The sequence below is a fragment of the Lynx canadensis genome, chromosome B3 (assembly GCF_007474595.2).
Source record: "Lynx canadensis isolate LIC74 chromosome B3, mLynCan4.pri.v2, whole genome shotgun sequence".
NCBI lineage: Eukaryota > Metazoa > Chordata > Mammalia > Carnivora > Felidae > Lynx > Lynx canadensis.
The window spans coordinates 111209896-111223346 of record NC_044308.2 but is presented as its reverse complement, the minus strand read 5'-3'; the positions used below and the strand labels follow the sequence as shown (position 1 = coordinate 111223346).

At 42.3% G+C, this 13451-nt stretch overlaps 1 non-coding gene across 1 annotated transcript; it reads right to left on the bottom strand.

Moving 5' to 3' along the window:
* Window positions 1-44: 44 nt before the first annotated feature.
* LOC115517514 lies at window positions 45-184 on the bottom strand. Its single transcript, XR_003969956.1, has one exon. It is a non-coding gene; the product is annotated as a small nucleolar RNA SNORA7 (small nucleolar RNA).
* Window positions 185-13451: the final 13267 nt, after the last annotated feature.

The following is a 13451-nucleotide window of genomic DNA, read 5'->3' as shown; positions in this document are numbered from 1 at the left end:
TGTCAAAGAGTCCTGGAAGGAGGCTTTCCTGCTCAGGGCTTGAACATTGTTGCAGAGAGTCTTCCAAACACCAGCTACCGAGCAAGCTGGGAATGGAATGGGTACCTCTGCCAAGCTTGTTTTCCCTCTCATCTCCAAAGCTGGCAGAATACCAACCACTCTCCAGACATGATTGTGGGAGGTCTAAACATGACAATTCTTAATAAAATTTTGGCAAATCAAATCCAGGGAAAAAACATATATATTTATCCAAGCAGAATTGATCCCTGGAATGCAAAGTTGGTTCAACATTCAAAGAAATCAATAGTGTAAAGTCACCATATCAGTAAACTAAAAAAGGAAAAAACATAGGGTTATCTCAATAGATTTTTTAAAAAAGCATTTGCCAAGGGGCACCAGGGTGGCTCAGTCGGTTAGGCATCCGACTTTGGATCAGGTCATGATCTCACAGTTTGTGGGTTCAAGCCCCACATCAAGCTGTGACAGCTCAGAGCCTGGAGCCTGCTTTGGATTCTGTCTCCCTCTCCCTTTCTGCCCCTCCTCCACTTATGTGCATGCATGCATGCGCACGCGTTCTCTCTCTCTCTCTCAAAAATAAATAAACTTTCCACACATACACACCAAAAAAAAAAAAAAAAAAAAGCATTTGCCAAAATCCAGAACCTTTTCATAATAAAAATACTCAGGTAAGTAGGAATAGAAGGTGACTTTCTCAAGCTGATAGAGGACATCAAACTTAATGGTGAAAAAAATATTCTTCCTTTAAAATTAGGGACTCAGCAAAATGTCTGTTCTCACTGAATCAGTGCTCTTTAACAGTGCAATAGGCAAAAAAAAGAAATAAAAGACATATACTTTAGAAAAAAACAAGAATATTATCATCCATGTAGAAAATCCCAAAGAATCTATAAAACAACGAATAAAATAAGTGAGTTTAGTAAAGTCAGAATACAAGGTCAATATACAAAAAGCATATTTCAAGATACTAACAGTAAACAATCAGAAATTAAAATTTAAAAGATAACATTTACAATAGCATCGGAAAACCATGAAATTCTTAGGAATAAGTCTAAGAAAAAATGTAATACCTATTGCTGAAAACTGTAAAATATTGCTGAGAAAAATTAAAGAAGACCTAAAAAAAAAAAAGAGAGAGAGATATACTATGTTCATGAATCAAAAGACTCAATATTGTTAAAATGTCAATTCTCCCTAAATTAACCTAAAAATTCAAAGAAACCCCAATCAAAATCCCCGCCTTGCTTATTTTTTTTAAGAAATTGACAAGCTGATCCTAAGATTTATATGGAAATGCAAAGAATGTAGTCAAAACTATTTTGAAAAAGAACAAAATTGGAGGACTCACATTATTGCATTTTAAATCTCTTACGAGACTATATTAATAAAGACAGTGTGGTTTTGGCATATGGACAGACACATAGATCAATGAAACAGAACAGAGAGTTCAACATGACTCACACATATTGGTCAATTGATTATGGACAAGGATGACAGAGTAGTTCACTAGAGAAAAGATAGTCTTCAGCAAATGACAATGCTGTAACAATTGGACAGACATGTACGAAAATGAACTTTGACCCTTACCTTTACCATACGTAAAAACTAACTCAGTAGGTAAGTCTGTAGAGATAGAAAGTCTAGACCTAAGAGTGTGGGAGGAGAAATATGAAGTCACACTACTAATGGGTAATGACGTTTCTTTTTGTTTTGATAAAAATGTTTAAAATCAGATTATACTGATGACTACAACTCTATACAAACAAACATTGAATTGTACACTTTGAATGGATTAAATGTGTGGTATGTGAATTATATCTGTTTAAAAAGCTGTTAAAAATGAACACAAAATGAATCATAGACCTAAATGTAAGAGCTAAAACTATAAAGTTCTAAGAGAAAATACAGAAAAAAAATCTGTCATATTGGGTTAGGCAAATAATTCTTTTTTTTTAATTTTTTAATGTTTTATTTATTTTGAGAGAGAGAGAGAGAGAGACAGAGTACAAGTGGGGAGGGGTAGAGAGAGAGGGAGACACAGACTCCGAAGTAGGCTCCAGCCTCTGAGGGATCAGTACAGAGCCCAACATGGAATTTGAACTCACAGACTGTGAGATGGTGACCTGAGCCAGAGTCAACACCTAACTGACTGAGCCACCCAGGCACCCCTAGGCAAATAATTCTTAAATAGGACACAAAAAGGACAAACTAAAAAAAAAAAAAAAAAAAAAAAAAAAAAGAATAAATTACACTTCACCAAATGAAAAACCTTTGCTGTTCAAAAGACAACATTCAGAAAAATGGAAAAACTGGTACAGACTGGGAGAAAATATTTGCAAAAACACATTTATAATAAAGAACTTATATCCAGAGGCGCCTGGGTGGCTCAGATGGTTAAGCCTCTGACCCTTGGTTTCAGCTCAGTTCATGATCTCGTGGTTCATGATCTCACGGTTTGAGCCCTGCATCTGCACCCCCCCCTCCCGCTGCTTGTCTCTCTCTCTCTCTCTCTCTCTCTCTCTCTCTCTCAAAATAAATAAACTTAAAAAAAAACTTATATCCAGAATATATTAAGAACTCTTACGGTTCCATATTAGGAAGATAACTCAGTTTTTTAATAAATGAAAGATTTGAAGCACTTCACTGAAAATAATATACACATGGCAAATAAGCACATGAAAGGTGTTCGATATTATTAGTCATTAGAAAGATGCAAATTAAAACCATCATGAGATAACACTACATACCTACTAGAATGACTCATCCAAACAACTGGTAATAAATAAAGCTGATGAAGATGTGGGGCACTGTGGGAATGCAAAATGGTACAGTGACTCTGAAAAATAGTTTGCCACTTTCTTATAAAATTAATCATACATTTAATATATGACCCAACAATCTCACTCTTAGGTATTTACCCAAGAGAAAACTTGTATCTACACAATGACTTGTACAAAAATGTTTACAGCACCTTTATTTGTAATTCGCAAAAGCAGAAAACAAGCCACATTGGTGAATGGATAAACTATCATACAATGGAATACTAATCAGTATGAAAAAGAACTAACTGCATGGCCAAATCTCAAATCATTAAGCTACTGAAAGAAGCCAGGCATAACAAGCTACCTGCATACTGTATGATCCCATTTATTGCCATTTAAAAAAAAAATTTTTTTTTAACGTTTATTTATTTTTGAGACAGAGAGAGAGAGAGCATGAACGGGGGAGGGTCAGAGAGAGAGGGAGACACAGAATCTGAAACAGGATCCAGGCTCTGAGCAGTCAGCACAGAGCCCGACGCGGGGCTCGAACCCACGGACCGCGAGATCGTGACCTGAGCCAAAGTCAGACGCTTAACCAACTGAGCCACCCAGGTGCCCCTACCATTTTTAAAAAATAAGACCGATGGTCACTTGGGGCAGGGAGTAAGGGTAGGAGATTGACTGCAAGGAGGCAGAAGAGAACTTTCAAGGGTGATGGAAATGTTCCATATCTTGGTTGGGATGGTGGTTACATGACTGTATAGATTTGCCAAAACTCATGTGACCACACAGTTTGAAAAGAGTGTTTTTACATATATATGTATAATTACTTGGTAATTATATGTAAATTTGACTTCAGTAAAGCTGATTTTATTTTCTTTATAATTCTTTTTTTTTTTTAATCCAAGTTAGTTAACATACAGTGTGACAACAATTTCAGGAGTAGAATTTAGTGATTCATCCCTTACATAGAACACTCAGTGCTCATCCCAACAAGTACCGTCCTTAATGCCCATCACCCATTTAGCCCAACCCCCCACCTAACACACCTCCAACAACCCTCAGTTTGTTCTCTTTACTTAAGAGTCTCTTATAGTTTGTCTCCCTCTTGCTTTTTATCTCATTTTTCCTTTCTTTCCCCTTATGTTCACCTGTTTTGTTTCTTAAATTCCACATATGAGTGAAATCATATGATATTTGTCTTTCTCTGACTAATTTCGCTTAACATAGTACCCTCTACTTCCTTCCACGTTGTTGCAAATGGCAAGATGTCATTCTTTTTGATTGCCGAGTAATATTCCATTGTCTATATATACGCCACATCTTCTTTATCCATTCATCAGTTGATGGACATTTGGGCTCTTTCCATAATTTGGCTATTGTTGATAGCTCTGCTATAAACATTGGCTTGCATGTGTCCCTTTGAATCAGCATTTTTGTGTCCTTTGGACAAATACTTAGTAGTGAGTAAAACTGACTTTAAAGAAAATACCAAAGAAAATTGGGGGGAGAAAAGCAATGCATTCTCTTTAGGAAAAATTCAAATAATATCGAAGTATACTCAGTAAAATAATGAAAATCCCCACTCTGCCTTCTTCAATCCCATTTGTATACGTTCTTTCTGATAATTTACCCATGCTCTTTCCTTTGTAAAAAGAATCTACATGTGATGCTATGTCATGTATTGTTTTGTAACCTGCCTCATTGGAATCACTTTTCACTGTGGACATCTTCCCGTTATTCATCAATACATAAAAATCTCTATCGTCTCCCACCTCAGCACATCTGACTGTGAAGGATAGAGTGGGCTTTCCAGAAATGTCGTTGACCTTCTCCGCTTGCCATGAGTCAACTGGCCAGAGAGGGTCGGTCTGACCGTCAAGAGGAACAGACTTACTCCAGCAGCTGTCAGCCTCCAGAGGACACTGTGTTCTTTGGACCAGTTACCAAACCAGCCAGGTCAGTTTCTCCTCCTATTTCAAAGCAAATTTCCTCTCATTCTCCTTGAATTGCCACAACATTTGGCCTGTAATCATGCTACAGAGGTGGGGGAAGTGTGGCCTAGAGGAATACCTTTCTATAAATACAGAACAATTGTTCACACATTATCATTTCTATTTATCTATTTATTTTAATCAGTATGCTTGCAGTCTGAACTATTCAATTGATCCTCGAGAGACTTGTTCAAGGTCACACAGGCCCCGGCAGTGACGGGAAGGAAGAGCGTGGGGTGACTGTGTTGTTTTCAGCCAGCAACAGGTTGTGCCAGTCATTGCCATCCCTACCAAGCCCGGAGCAGAATGCCAGAAGCACGGAGTTCAGCGCTGACATTTGGAAGAAATGGTTGGATTCTGGAAAGTTATATGACAGCTCCAGCAGCATTTTCCCTACTCACCCCTGGAAAGAGCATCTGAATGCTCTAGATACCTCAAGATCTCCTTCGCAGCTTCAGGGAACCAGCATCTCCAACTGCTGCCTTTCAATACCCTGACACCCCTTGAATGGCCACCTCTGTCAAGTGCATGACAACTTCAAACTACACTGACCACAGAAGGGGTCTCAAGCCACACAAGGAATTTGCAAGCCTTTGCAAGCCGCGCTTCTCCAACTCGCTATTCTACGAACTGGAGCCAGCAGGGAGTAACTTAATAGAAATAACGGCAGCTATGCTATTGTTGATTAAAAGGAATGGTTTGGGGTGCTATGACTAGGTCATTTCCAAGGTTCCTTTCCATTCTAAAGCTCTCTGTTATGTTCCTAATCAAGGCAGCAGTGCTGCGGTGAAGAGCACACATTTTGGCATCGGAGAGACTTGGTTTCAGACCCTGGTTCTGCCACCTACCAGCTAAATGACATTGGGCAAGTTACTTGACCTTGCTCAACTCCAGCTTCTGTCATGTTCGCTGGGCAGGGCTTAGCACCGCACCCAACTCAGAGGAAATGCTCGGTGCCGTGGCTATTACAATCTCTATTACACAGTAAGAGCTTCATCTTTCTGGGAGTACACACAGAAAGTTTTTCTAGTTGCAAGGATCCTTTCTTCTAAAACTATCCTGAGTAGAATAAAGGAGGATGTGATCATCTGAAGGAAAGGACTGGTCAGTTTCTTTTTATTTTTTTACTTTAGGAGATCTGAGTGGCAGCCATAAGCAGCAGTTGTCAGAGGTAATCACTGAAGATAAGTGAGGGAGAAGTTCAGGGACTGCTCAAGATCACAAAGCTAACTAATTTGCCAATCCATTCTTAGCCTCAAATTTCTCCTGTGTCCCAGATAAGCATCTCATTTGAGGTACCACACAGCCTAACTCTAGCCCTGCTCTGAGAAAACATTGACATTAGAAGTATCCCTTACAGTGTCTGTGTTGTATCAATATTAATCTATCATTTATTAAGCACTTACGATTTGCCTGCACTGTGGTCTAATCGTTGTTCATTCAGTCCTTAAAACACCCTGTGTGTATCACTTCCCTATTTTATGGACGGAGAAACTTAGGCACAGAGAGGTTAGTCACCTTGCCCAAGGTCACACAGCCAGTAACTGATAGAGTCACAGTTCCACAGTGAATTGATGCTGTGGGTCTGAGGGGTTAGAATGTGTGATTTACAGGGTCCCTGTCAGCTCTAAATCACAGCTAAATGGCCCTTAGGATTCCAAGACACTCTGAGGCAACCAACAATGAAAGGTTGCCCCCCTAAAACTCTGCCTCCTTGTGCTTCTGTGTGTTGGCAGGAATGGACCCACATCAAAGCAGGAGCTTGGGTGGCTCAGTCGGTTGAGTGTCAGACTTCAGCTCAGGTCACGATCTCACAGTTTGTGAGTTCGAGCCCAGCATCGGGCTCTGTGCTGATGGCTCGGAGCCTGGAGCCTGTTTTGGATTCTGTGTCTCTCTCTCTCTCTCTGCTCCTCCCCTGCTCATGCTCTGTCTCTGTCTCCCCACTCTCTCTACCCCTCCCCCACTCACACGCGTGCTTGGCCCTCTCTCTCTCTCTCTGTCTCTCTCAAAATAAATAAACATCAAAAAAAAGTTTTAACTAAACTAATTTAATTTACTTTTAAAGAAGCAAGAGCTGGAGAGGGAGAACCAGCTCCAGCTCTTGGCAGAAGACTCTTAGCCTGACCTTCTCAAACTGGAAGGGAAAGGTCATTCCATTGGACTTTGCTGCATTCAATGGCAAGAGGCTTTCTTCCCAGAATATTCTCCAAAGAAATGACGTGTGACTTATAGCATGATTCGGAGGAAGCTGGGAAGGCTGAGAGCAGAGGACTGAGCCTGGTAGGGAAGCCCTGTGGGTTTGGATGGAAAGAACAGCAACAGAAAGGTCTAGAGTTGCCAGGCACAAAACTTAAGTTCTGCCCAATGTTCCTGGGCCCGGTTTTTGTGTGCAAGGAGAAGCAGAAGGGAGACTCTGATGAACGCTAATAACTAGTAATTATAAGGAGCTAAAAGGCCAGCATAAGGGAGCAGTTTTTAGGGTACAGTGTCTGGAATCCAATACACCTGGATTTTATTCCCTGTTAGTTCTCTTATAAGCTGGGTTGCTTTTGTTTGGCATGTTGCTTACCCTTTCTGGGCCTCGTGTCCTGACCTGTAAGGTGGAATAATAAATAGGATCGTTGTGAAGATTCCCATAGAGCATGAAACCCAAGGCCCCGGGCATGGTAAGGGCTCAATAAATGTCTGCTAGCGTTCACTGTGTTCCTAAATAAACAATATTCTTTGTAGCATTTGCTCCAAAGACTCAGTAAACCTTCTCAGCTGATTTCTGCGGGTTCTGTGGGCTAGTTTGGCAAACAATTCAGAGCTGTCTCTCAGTTGCCCTTCTCAATCCTGGGGAAATTGCTTTCCACCCGCTTTTATAAGTGCTACGTAGACATTTTTATTCTTCAAAATGTTGTCATACACTCATCCATTGCTGGTGGGGAAGCAAAATCGTACAGCCGCTTTGGAACACGGTTTGGCAGTTTTTGATACAGTTAAACATACACATACCATGAGACTCAATGATCCCACTTGAAGGTATACATCCAAGAGAAACGAAAACTGATGTTTGCACAAAAACCTGTTTGCAGATGCTTATGGCAGCTCTATTCATAATCAAAACTGGTCTAAACTGGAAACAACCCAAATGTCCTTCAGTTGGTAAAAGGCTAAACAAACTAGTGCCTCTCTCAGTGAAATACTACCTAGCAGTCAAAAATATGGGCCAGTGACCTATGCATGAATGAGTCCCAAATGCAAAGCGAAAGAAGCTAGAGCCGACAGGCTATATAATGTATGATGTGATTTCTGTGACATTCTAGAACAGGCAAAATTATAGATACAGAAAACAGGTCAGTGGTGGTTTTCAAGGTCTAAGGGGTTGACCAGGAAGGGGCACAGGAGAATTTTAGGGGGTGATGGAATTATTCTATATATTGATTGTGGTGCTAGGTTGCATGACTATACCCATCGTCAAAACTGACAGAAATATATGCTAAAAAGGGCAAATTATACTTTATGTAAATTATACCTCAATTAAAAGAAAATCAGGTGCACCTGGGTGGCTCAGTCGGCTAAGTGTCCGACCCTTGGTTCCGGCTCAGGTCATGATCTCACAGTTCGCAAGATCGAGCCCCTTGTCAGGATCTGTACTGACAGAGCTTGGGATTCTCTCTCTCCTCTCTCTGCCTCTCCCCTGCTCGTGCACACACGTTCTCTCTCTCAAAAATAAATAAACTAAAAAAAAAAAGAAAATATTGGTGCACACATATTCTCATTTTATTCCCACATCCTCATCACCTGGGCCAAGTTCTCTCATTTTTGCTGCAGGAAGGTGAGGCTGATGTAGGAAAGTGGAACCAGGACCCCAGGGCTCCTTCCTTGGAACTACTTCCATTCTGACTCGATCAGACGCCTCAGTGCTGTAGCCCCTGTATGTCTCTCTCTCATCCTCCCTTTCCTATGAATGTCTAATGTTTTAAGCCATCCACTTAAATAACGCCAATAATTAATCAATGAATTTGTTAATTAAAACTTTGGCAGTGAGTATCTGAATTCCACAAAGCTTCAGAAAAACGTATTTCTTCCAAGGTCTCTAATTTTGTCACGAGGAAGAGACCCAGGACACCCTTTGGAGGACCCACAGGCCCTGGGGCATGCACGTTCCCCTGAAGTAAAAGGAACCTGGGGCTTAATAGGCAAATACTCTTGCTACGGTAAGCGGCAAGCGAGCAGCAGGATCAAAGCTGCAGAATCTGTCACACTGAAACACTGACTTCCAAACTACCTCTTGGAATACATTTTTGCCTTTTGGAGCGTGTCACAATGGAGACTGATTAAATTATTTAAAATAGGTTATTGTCCCATTCAACCTCAAACCTCTCCATTAAAAACCTGTGATTTTTGTTTGTTTGTTCTTTGTAACTGGGGCTTTCATTACATGATGGAACGAATAATATATGTAAAATCGTTTCATTATATTAAAATTTCTCCTAGAGGATATAAACCCTGAAATCATGATATATGAAAATTGTGAAATAACGAAAATGGTGAAGTCCTGTATATCGCTAATAGCAGCCAAAATGATCAACGAAACGAATTCCAATCAACGAAAGAGCTTCCGATGTCAACGAGGAGGCTAACCCTGGCGCGAAAGAACAAAACACCCCCTGCTGGCTCTTTCTTTTAAAAGCTATGAACCAATGCCTCTGGTTTCCTGACAAAGGAATCAAATTAGTTCAAGGACTACAAGTAAAGTATAGGCTAAACACAGACTGGCCCTCGACATAATCTCCTCCTCTCCATCTTGACCCCTAAGTCCTCTGAATTGTTGAACGCATTCTGAGAAGAATTCAGAGCCAGGCATTATTAGCAGGGACCGCCCTGCCCCAAGCACACTGTGTGGAGTGGAGACCCAAACAGTCTCATCGTTGTCCATCAACCCAGGGATGTTTAGGTCAGGTAGGGAAGCTCTACGCAGCCCCCAAGGCTGGTAATACAGATAGTACAATCTTCGTGATTTTTTTTCTCAGACACTTCCAAGAGTGCATTAACATTTATCCATGTAGTCTATAAAGTATGATGGGGTTGAAATAAATTATTACAAGCTTCAGTTCCCACACTATTTGTTGTACCCCCCCACCACTCACCAGCTACGGTGCTGGGTGCTGTGGATATGCGTAGGAACAAAATGGGCATGGTCCCTGACCTCATAAAGTTTATGGTCTAGTGGAGTGAGAGTCCATAAATAAGTCAACAAACACCAAATCAAAACAGATAGGGGATTGTCTTAGTCCATTCGTGCTGCTATAACAAAATACCACAGACTAGATGGTTTATAACAACAGATGTTTATTGTTCCCCGTTCTGGAGGCTGAAAGTTCAAGGAACTGCATAGTCTAGTCTACAGGGAAGAAATGTATGGGAGGAATACTCTGGCCTTTCTACTCCCTCTTTTATTCCCCCTGGGAGGAGGAATGACTCATGGGCTTGCAGATTGAGAGGAGAAACTGGCTGCCTGGTTCAGCCCAGTCTCCTAAATCCAGCTTTTCAGAATCCAGGAAGACTTCCTAAAGGAGGTGTTGGCTAAGCCCCAAAGGATGAGAAGAAAAGGAGGGTGAGTGGTAGTAGTTTAGGGGAGGCAACCCTCAGGGCAGAAGGGGCAGTATGTGGAAATCCCTGGATGCAGAAAAAAACATGGCCCTTGGGGGAACAGGCAAGACATTCTGCATGGCTGGATTTGTAGAGGGTGAGAGAACAGGAGCTAAGAGATGAGGCTGGCAAAGGAGCCAGATCACAAAGGGACTTAGGTGCTAAACTATGGAGTCTAAGTTTATCCTGAGGTCATGGAGAGGGATAGAAAGGTTTAATAGAAAGAGTAAAGATACTTCATTTCTGATAGATCCATCTGGGCTGTGGAGTGGGGAATAGGCAGGAAAAGGACTGGAGGTTCCAGCCCTCTCTGAAATTGTAAGAAGAGGAATCAAGTGTCCTTTGCAGTGTTAGAAACCTTTGTCTTGACCTTCCAGATCCAGTTGTCCTGGGCCCCGGGTCTGAACTCCTTTCAGAGGGCCCTCTTCATACAGCCCCCACCCCAGCTCTGATAACCACTCATGCTCTCTCCCCTACAGGTCTGGGGTAGGCACCCCAGGGGTTCCGTGCAATTCCTTGTGGTTTCTTTATACCCTGCCCACATATTTGTAAACAACCTTGTTATTAAAAGCTCCTTGAACATCCTAATTTGAGTGTGCCAGCTGGTTCCTGCTGAGCCCCTCAAGGTTATACCCTTTCCCCTAAATAAGGAGAAAGCAAGCATAAGTGACTCGGGAAAAGGATGGGACAGTCTTCCTAAGGATAATGGCTTGAGAAGTTTGCTGTTTAGGAAAGATAACAGACCTCCCGAGATAGTGGTTGTCTTTTAATAGCCCTACCGTTTGAATGAGAATGATGCCGCTCACTTAAAAAGAAGAGAAAAATCATCGGAAATCCCACCTCCCGGAAACAAATGCTATTAAATGTTTGCTGGCTATCCTTCTACACATTTCTCTACAGATATATACTCCTACAGATAGGTTCAATTTTGAGTGAGTCATACTCCAAATGCTGTATCAAACCTACTTTTTCTCACTCATCCATAAGCCTCAAGTTCTGAGTTGCCCGTGGGATAATCCAAGTAGATGTGTCCAGAAACAAATTGAAAATAACAATCTAAAGTTGAAGAGACTCAGTCTTGGGGTCACCATCAGAGAGATGACCGTGAAAGCTGCAGGAGGCGGAGGATCCCATGAGGCAGAGGGTAGGAGGGGAAGAGGGAGAGCCACCAGAGCCACTGTAGAGCCGCTGAAACTCAAACAACAGAGTGGGAGGAGTCAGAGGAGGCAGATAAGGAGGTTTGAGGAGGGGGGTAGTTCTTGGCCTTTGAGAAAGAGGAGTGGTGGATTTAGCAATACAGGGTAGCTGGTGGCCTGGATAAGAGTGATTTTAGCCAAGTGATGGAGTGGAAGCCACACTGTGGAAGAGCTCAGGAGAAAATGGAGGTAGTCTGCCCTCCCCACTGGCTGACCCCTCGTCCCTCATCAGAGCTTCTCAGACTCTGCTGTGCAGATGAATCACCTGGGACTAGTGTCATATTGCAGATCTGATTCAGTGGGTCTGGGGTGTGTTTCTAGTAAGTGCCAAGGTAATGTGGCTTTGGCTGCACATTGGAATCACCTGGAGAGCTTTTAAAAAATACTGTTGCCCGCTTCTTGCCCCCAGAGGTTCTGACTTAATTGGTTTGGGGTACAGCCTGAGCATCAGAATTTTTAATAGCCCCAGAGTGACTTTAACTTGTAGCCAGTGCTGTCCTATAATGCTTTGCACATAACTGGCACCAAATAATTGTTTGTTCTAGTTTCTAATATGAGTTAGCCCTTGTTTCTAATATCCAGCTAATTAACTCACCCAGAACTACCTTCCCTGTCTCCCTTACAGCCCCTCAGCTCTTACAAAGATCTGCTTTGGTCTGTATTCCCCCACTAGATGTGAAAGGAAGACTAGGAGACCAAAATATTTAGAAAAGATGAGTTTAATTGCAAGGATATGCAGACTTCATTAGGATTGAATCACTAAGTAAAAAAATACAACAGCTATTTAAAGGAAAAATGTAAAGGGAAGATTACCATGTTGACATCTGTCTTTTAAGCACTGATGATATGCTCACATGGGGAGATATGTCACATATCTCCAAATTTCTGGATTCAAAGGTTAGTGATAAAATGGTTTTCATTAGGGAATCAGTAACTTAACGGAAAAGCTCGAAATGTCCTTCATTTTGGACACCGGATGTACAGGAGTAGTTGTTACTTTACCTCAGGATTGAAAAGTGTCTTGTTTTTCCTTCCTCTAGGACTTGCTGTACACTCTTTAAATGATGGCGCCGCAGTATTGTTTTTGTTTCTACAGATGTGAGCTGCATGAAGTCAGGGACCCGTCCAGTTTCATACACTATGACATCCCCGTGCTGGCACATCGTAGGTGTTCAATATGATTTTAATTTTTTTTTTAACGTTTTTTATTTATTTTTGGGACAGAGAGAGACAGAGCATGAACGGGGGAGGGGCAGAGAGAGAGGGAGACACAGAATCGGAAACAGGCTCCAGGCTCCGAGCCATCAGCCCAGAGCCTGACGCGGGGCTCGAACTCACGGACCGCGAGATCGTGACCTGGCTGAAGTCGGACGCTTAACCGACTGCGCCACCCAGGCGCCCCAGGTGTTCAATATGATTTTAACTGGATAGAGTGCGGTTTCCCGTTTTGATACTTTTTGCAATTCTTAAATACGGCACTCTGAACTGGGCACTCCCTAATCTACGTGGGCGACGACAAACTCAGAAGGGGTTTTACTTTCAAGTAAACGGTTGATGAACCAATGGGGTCAATGAATGCAGGAGCCTCACGATGAGTAGCAGGCATGGTTACCCCGCGTGAATGAATACAAGATTCTCAAGGCTGGGAGCGGTCCGTCAGCAAGGCCGGTTATCCTGCCCGTCCTGTAACACCACTTAACACCTGCCATTGACACCTCCCCACAGCCAGATCCCAAAGGTACGCACGGGCATTCGGAGCCGCGCCCCCTAGTCTGCAGCAGCAAGATCTGCACCCCCCTCCCCTCCTCCGCCCAACCCCGGCCCTAGTGGGTTACGCCCCAGGG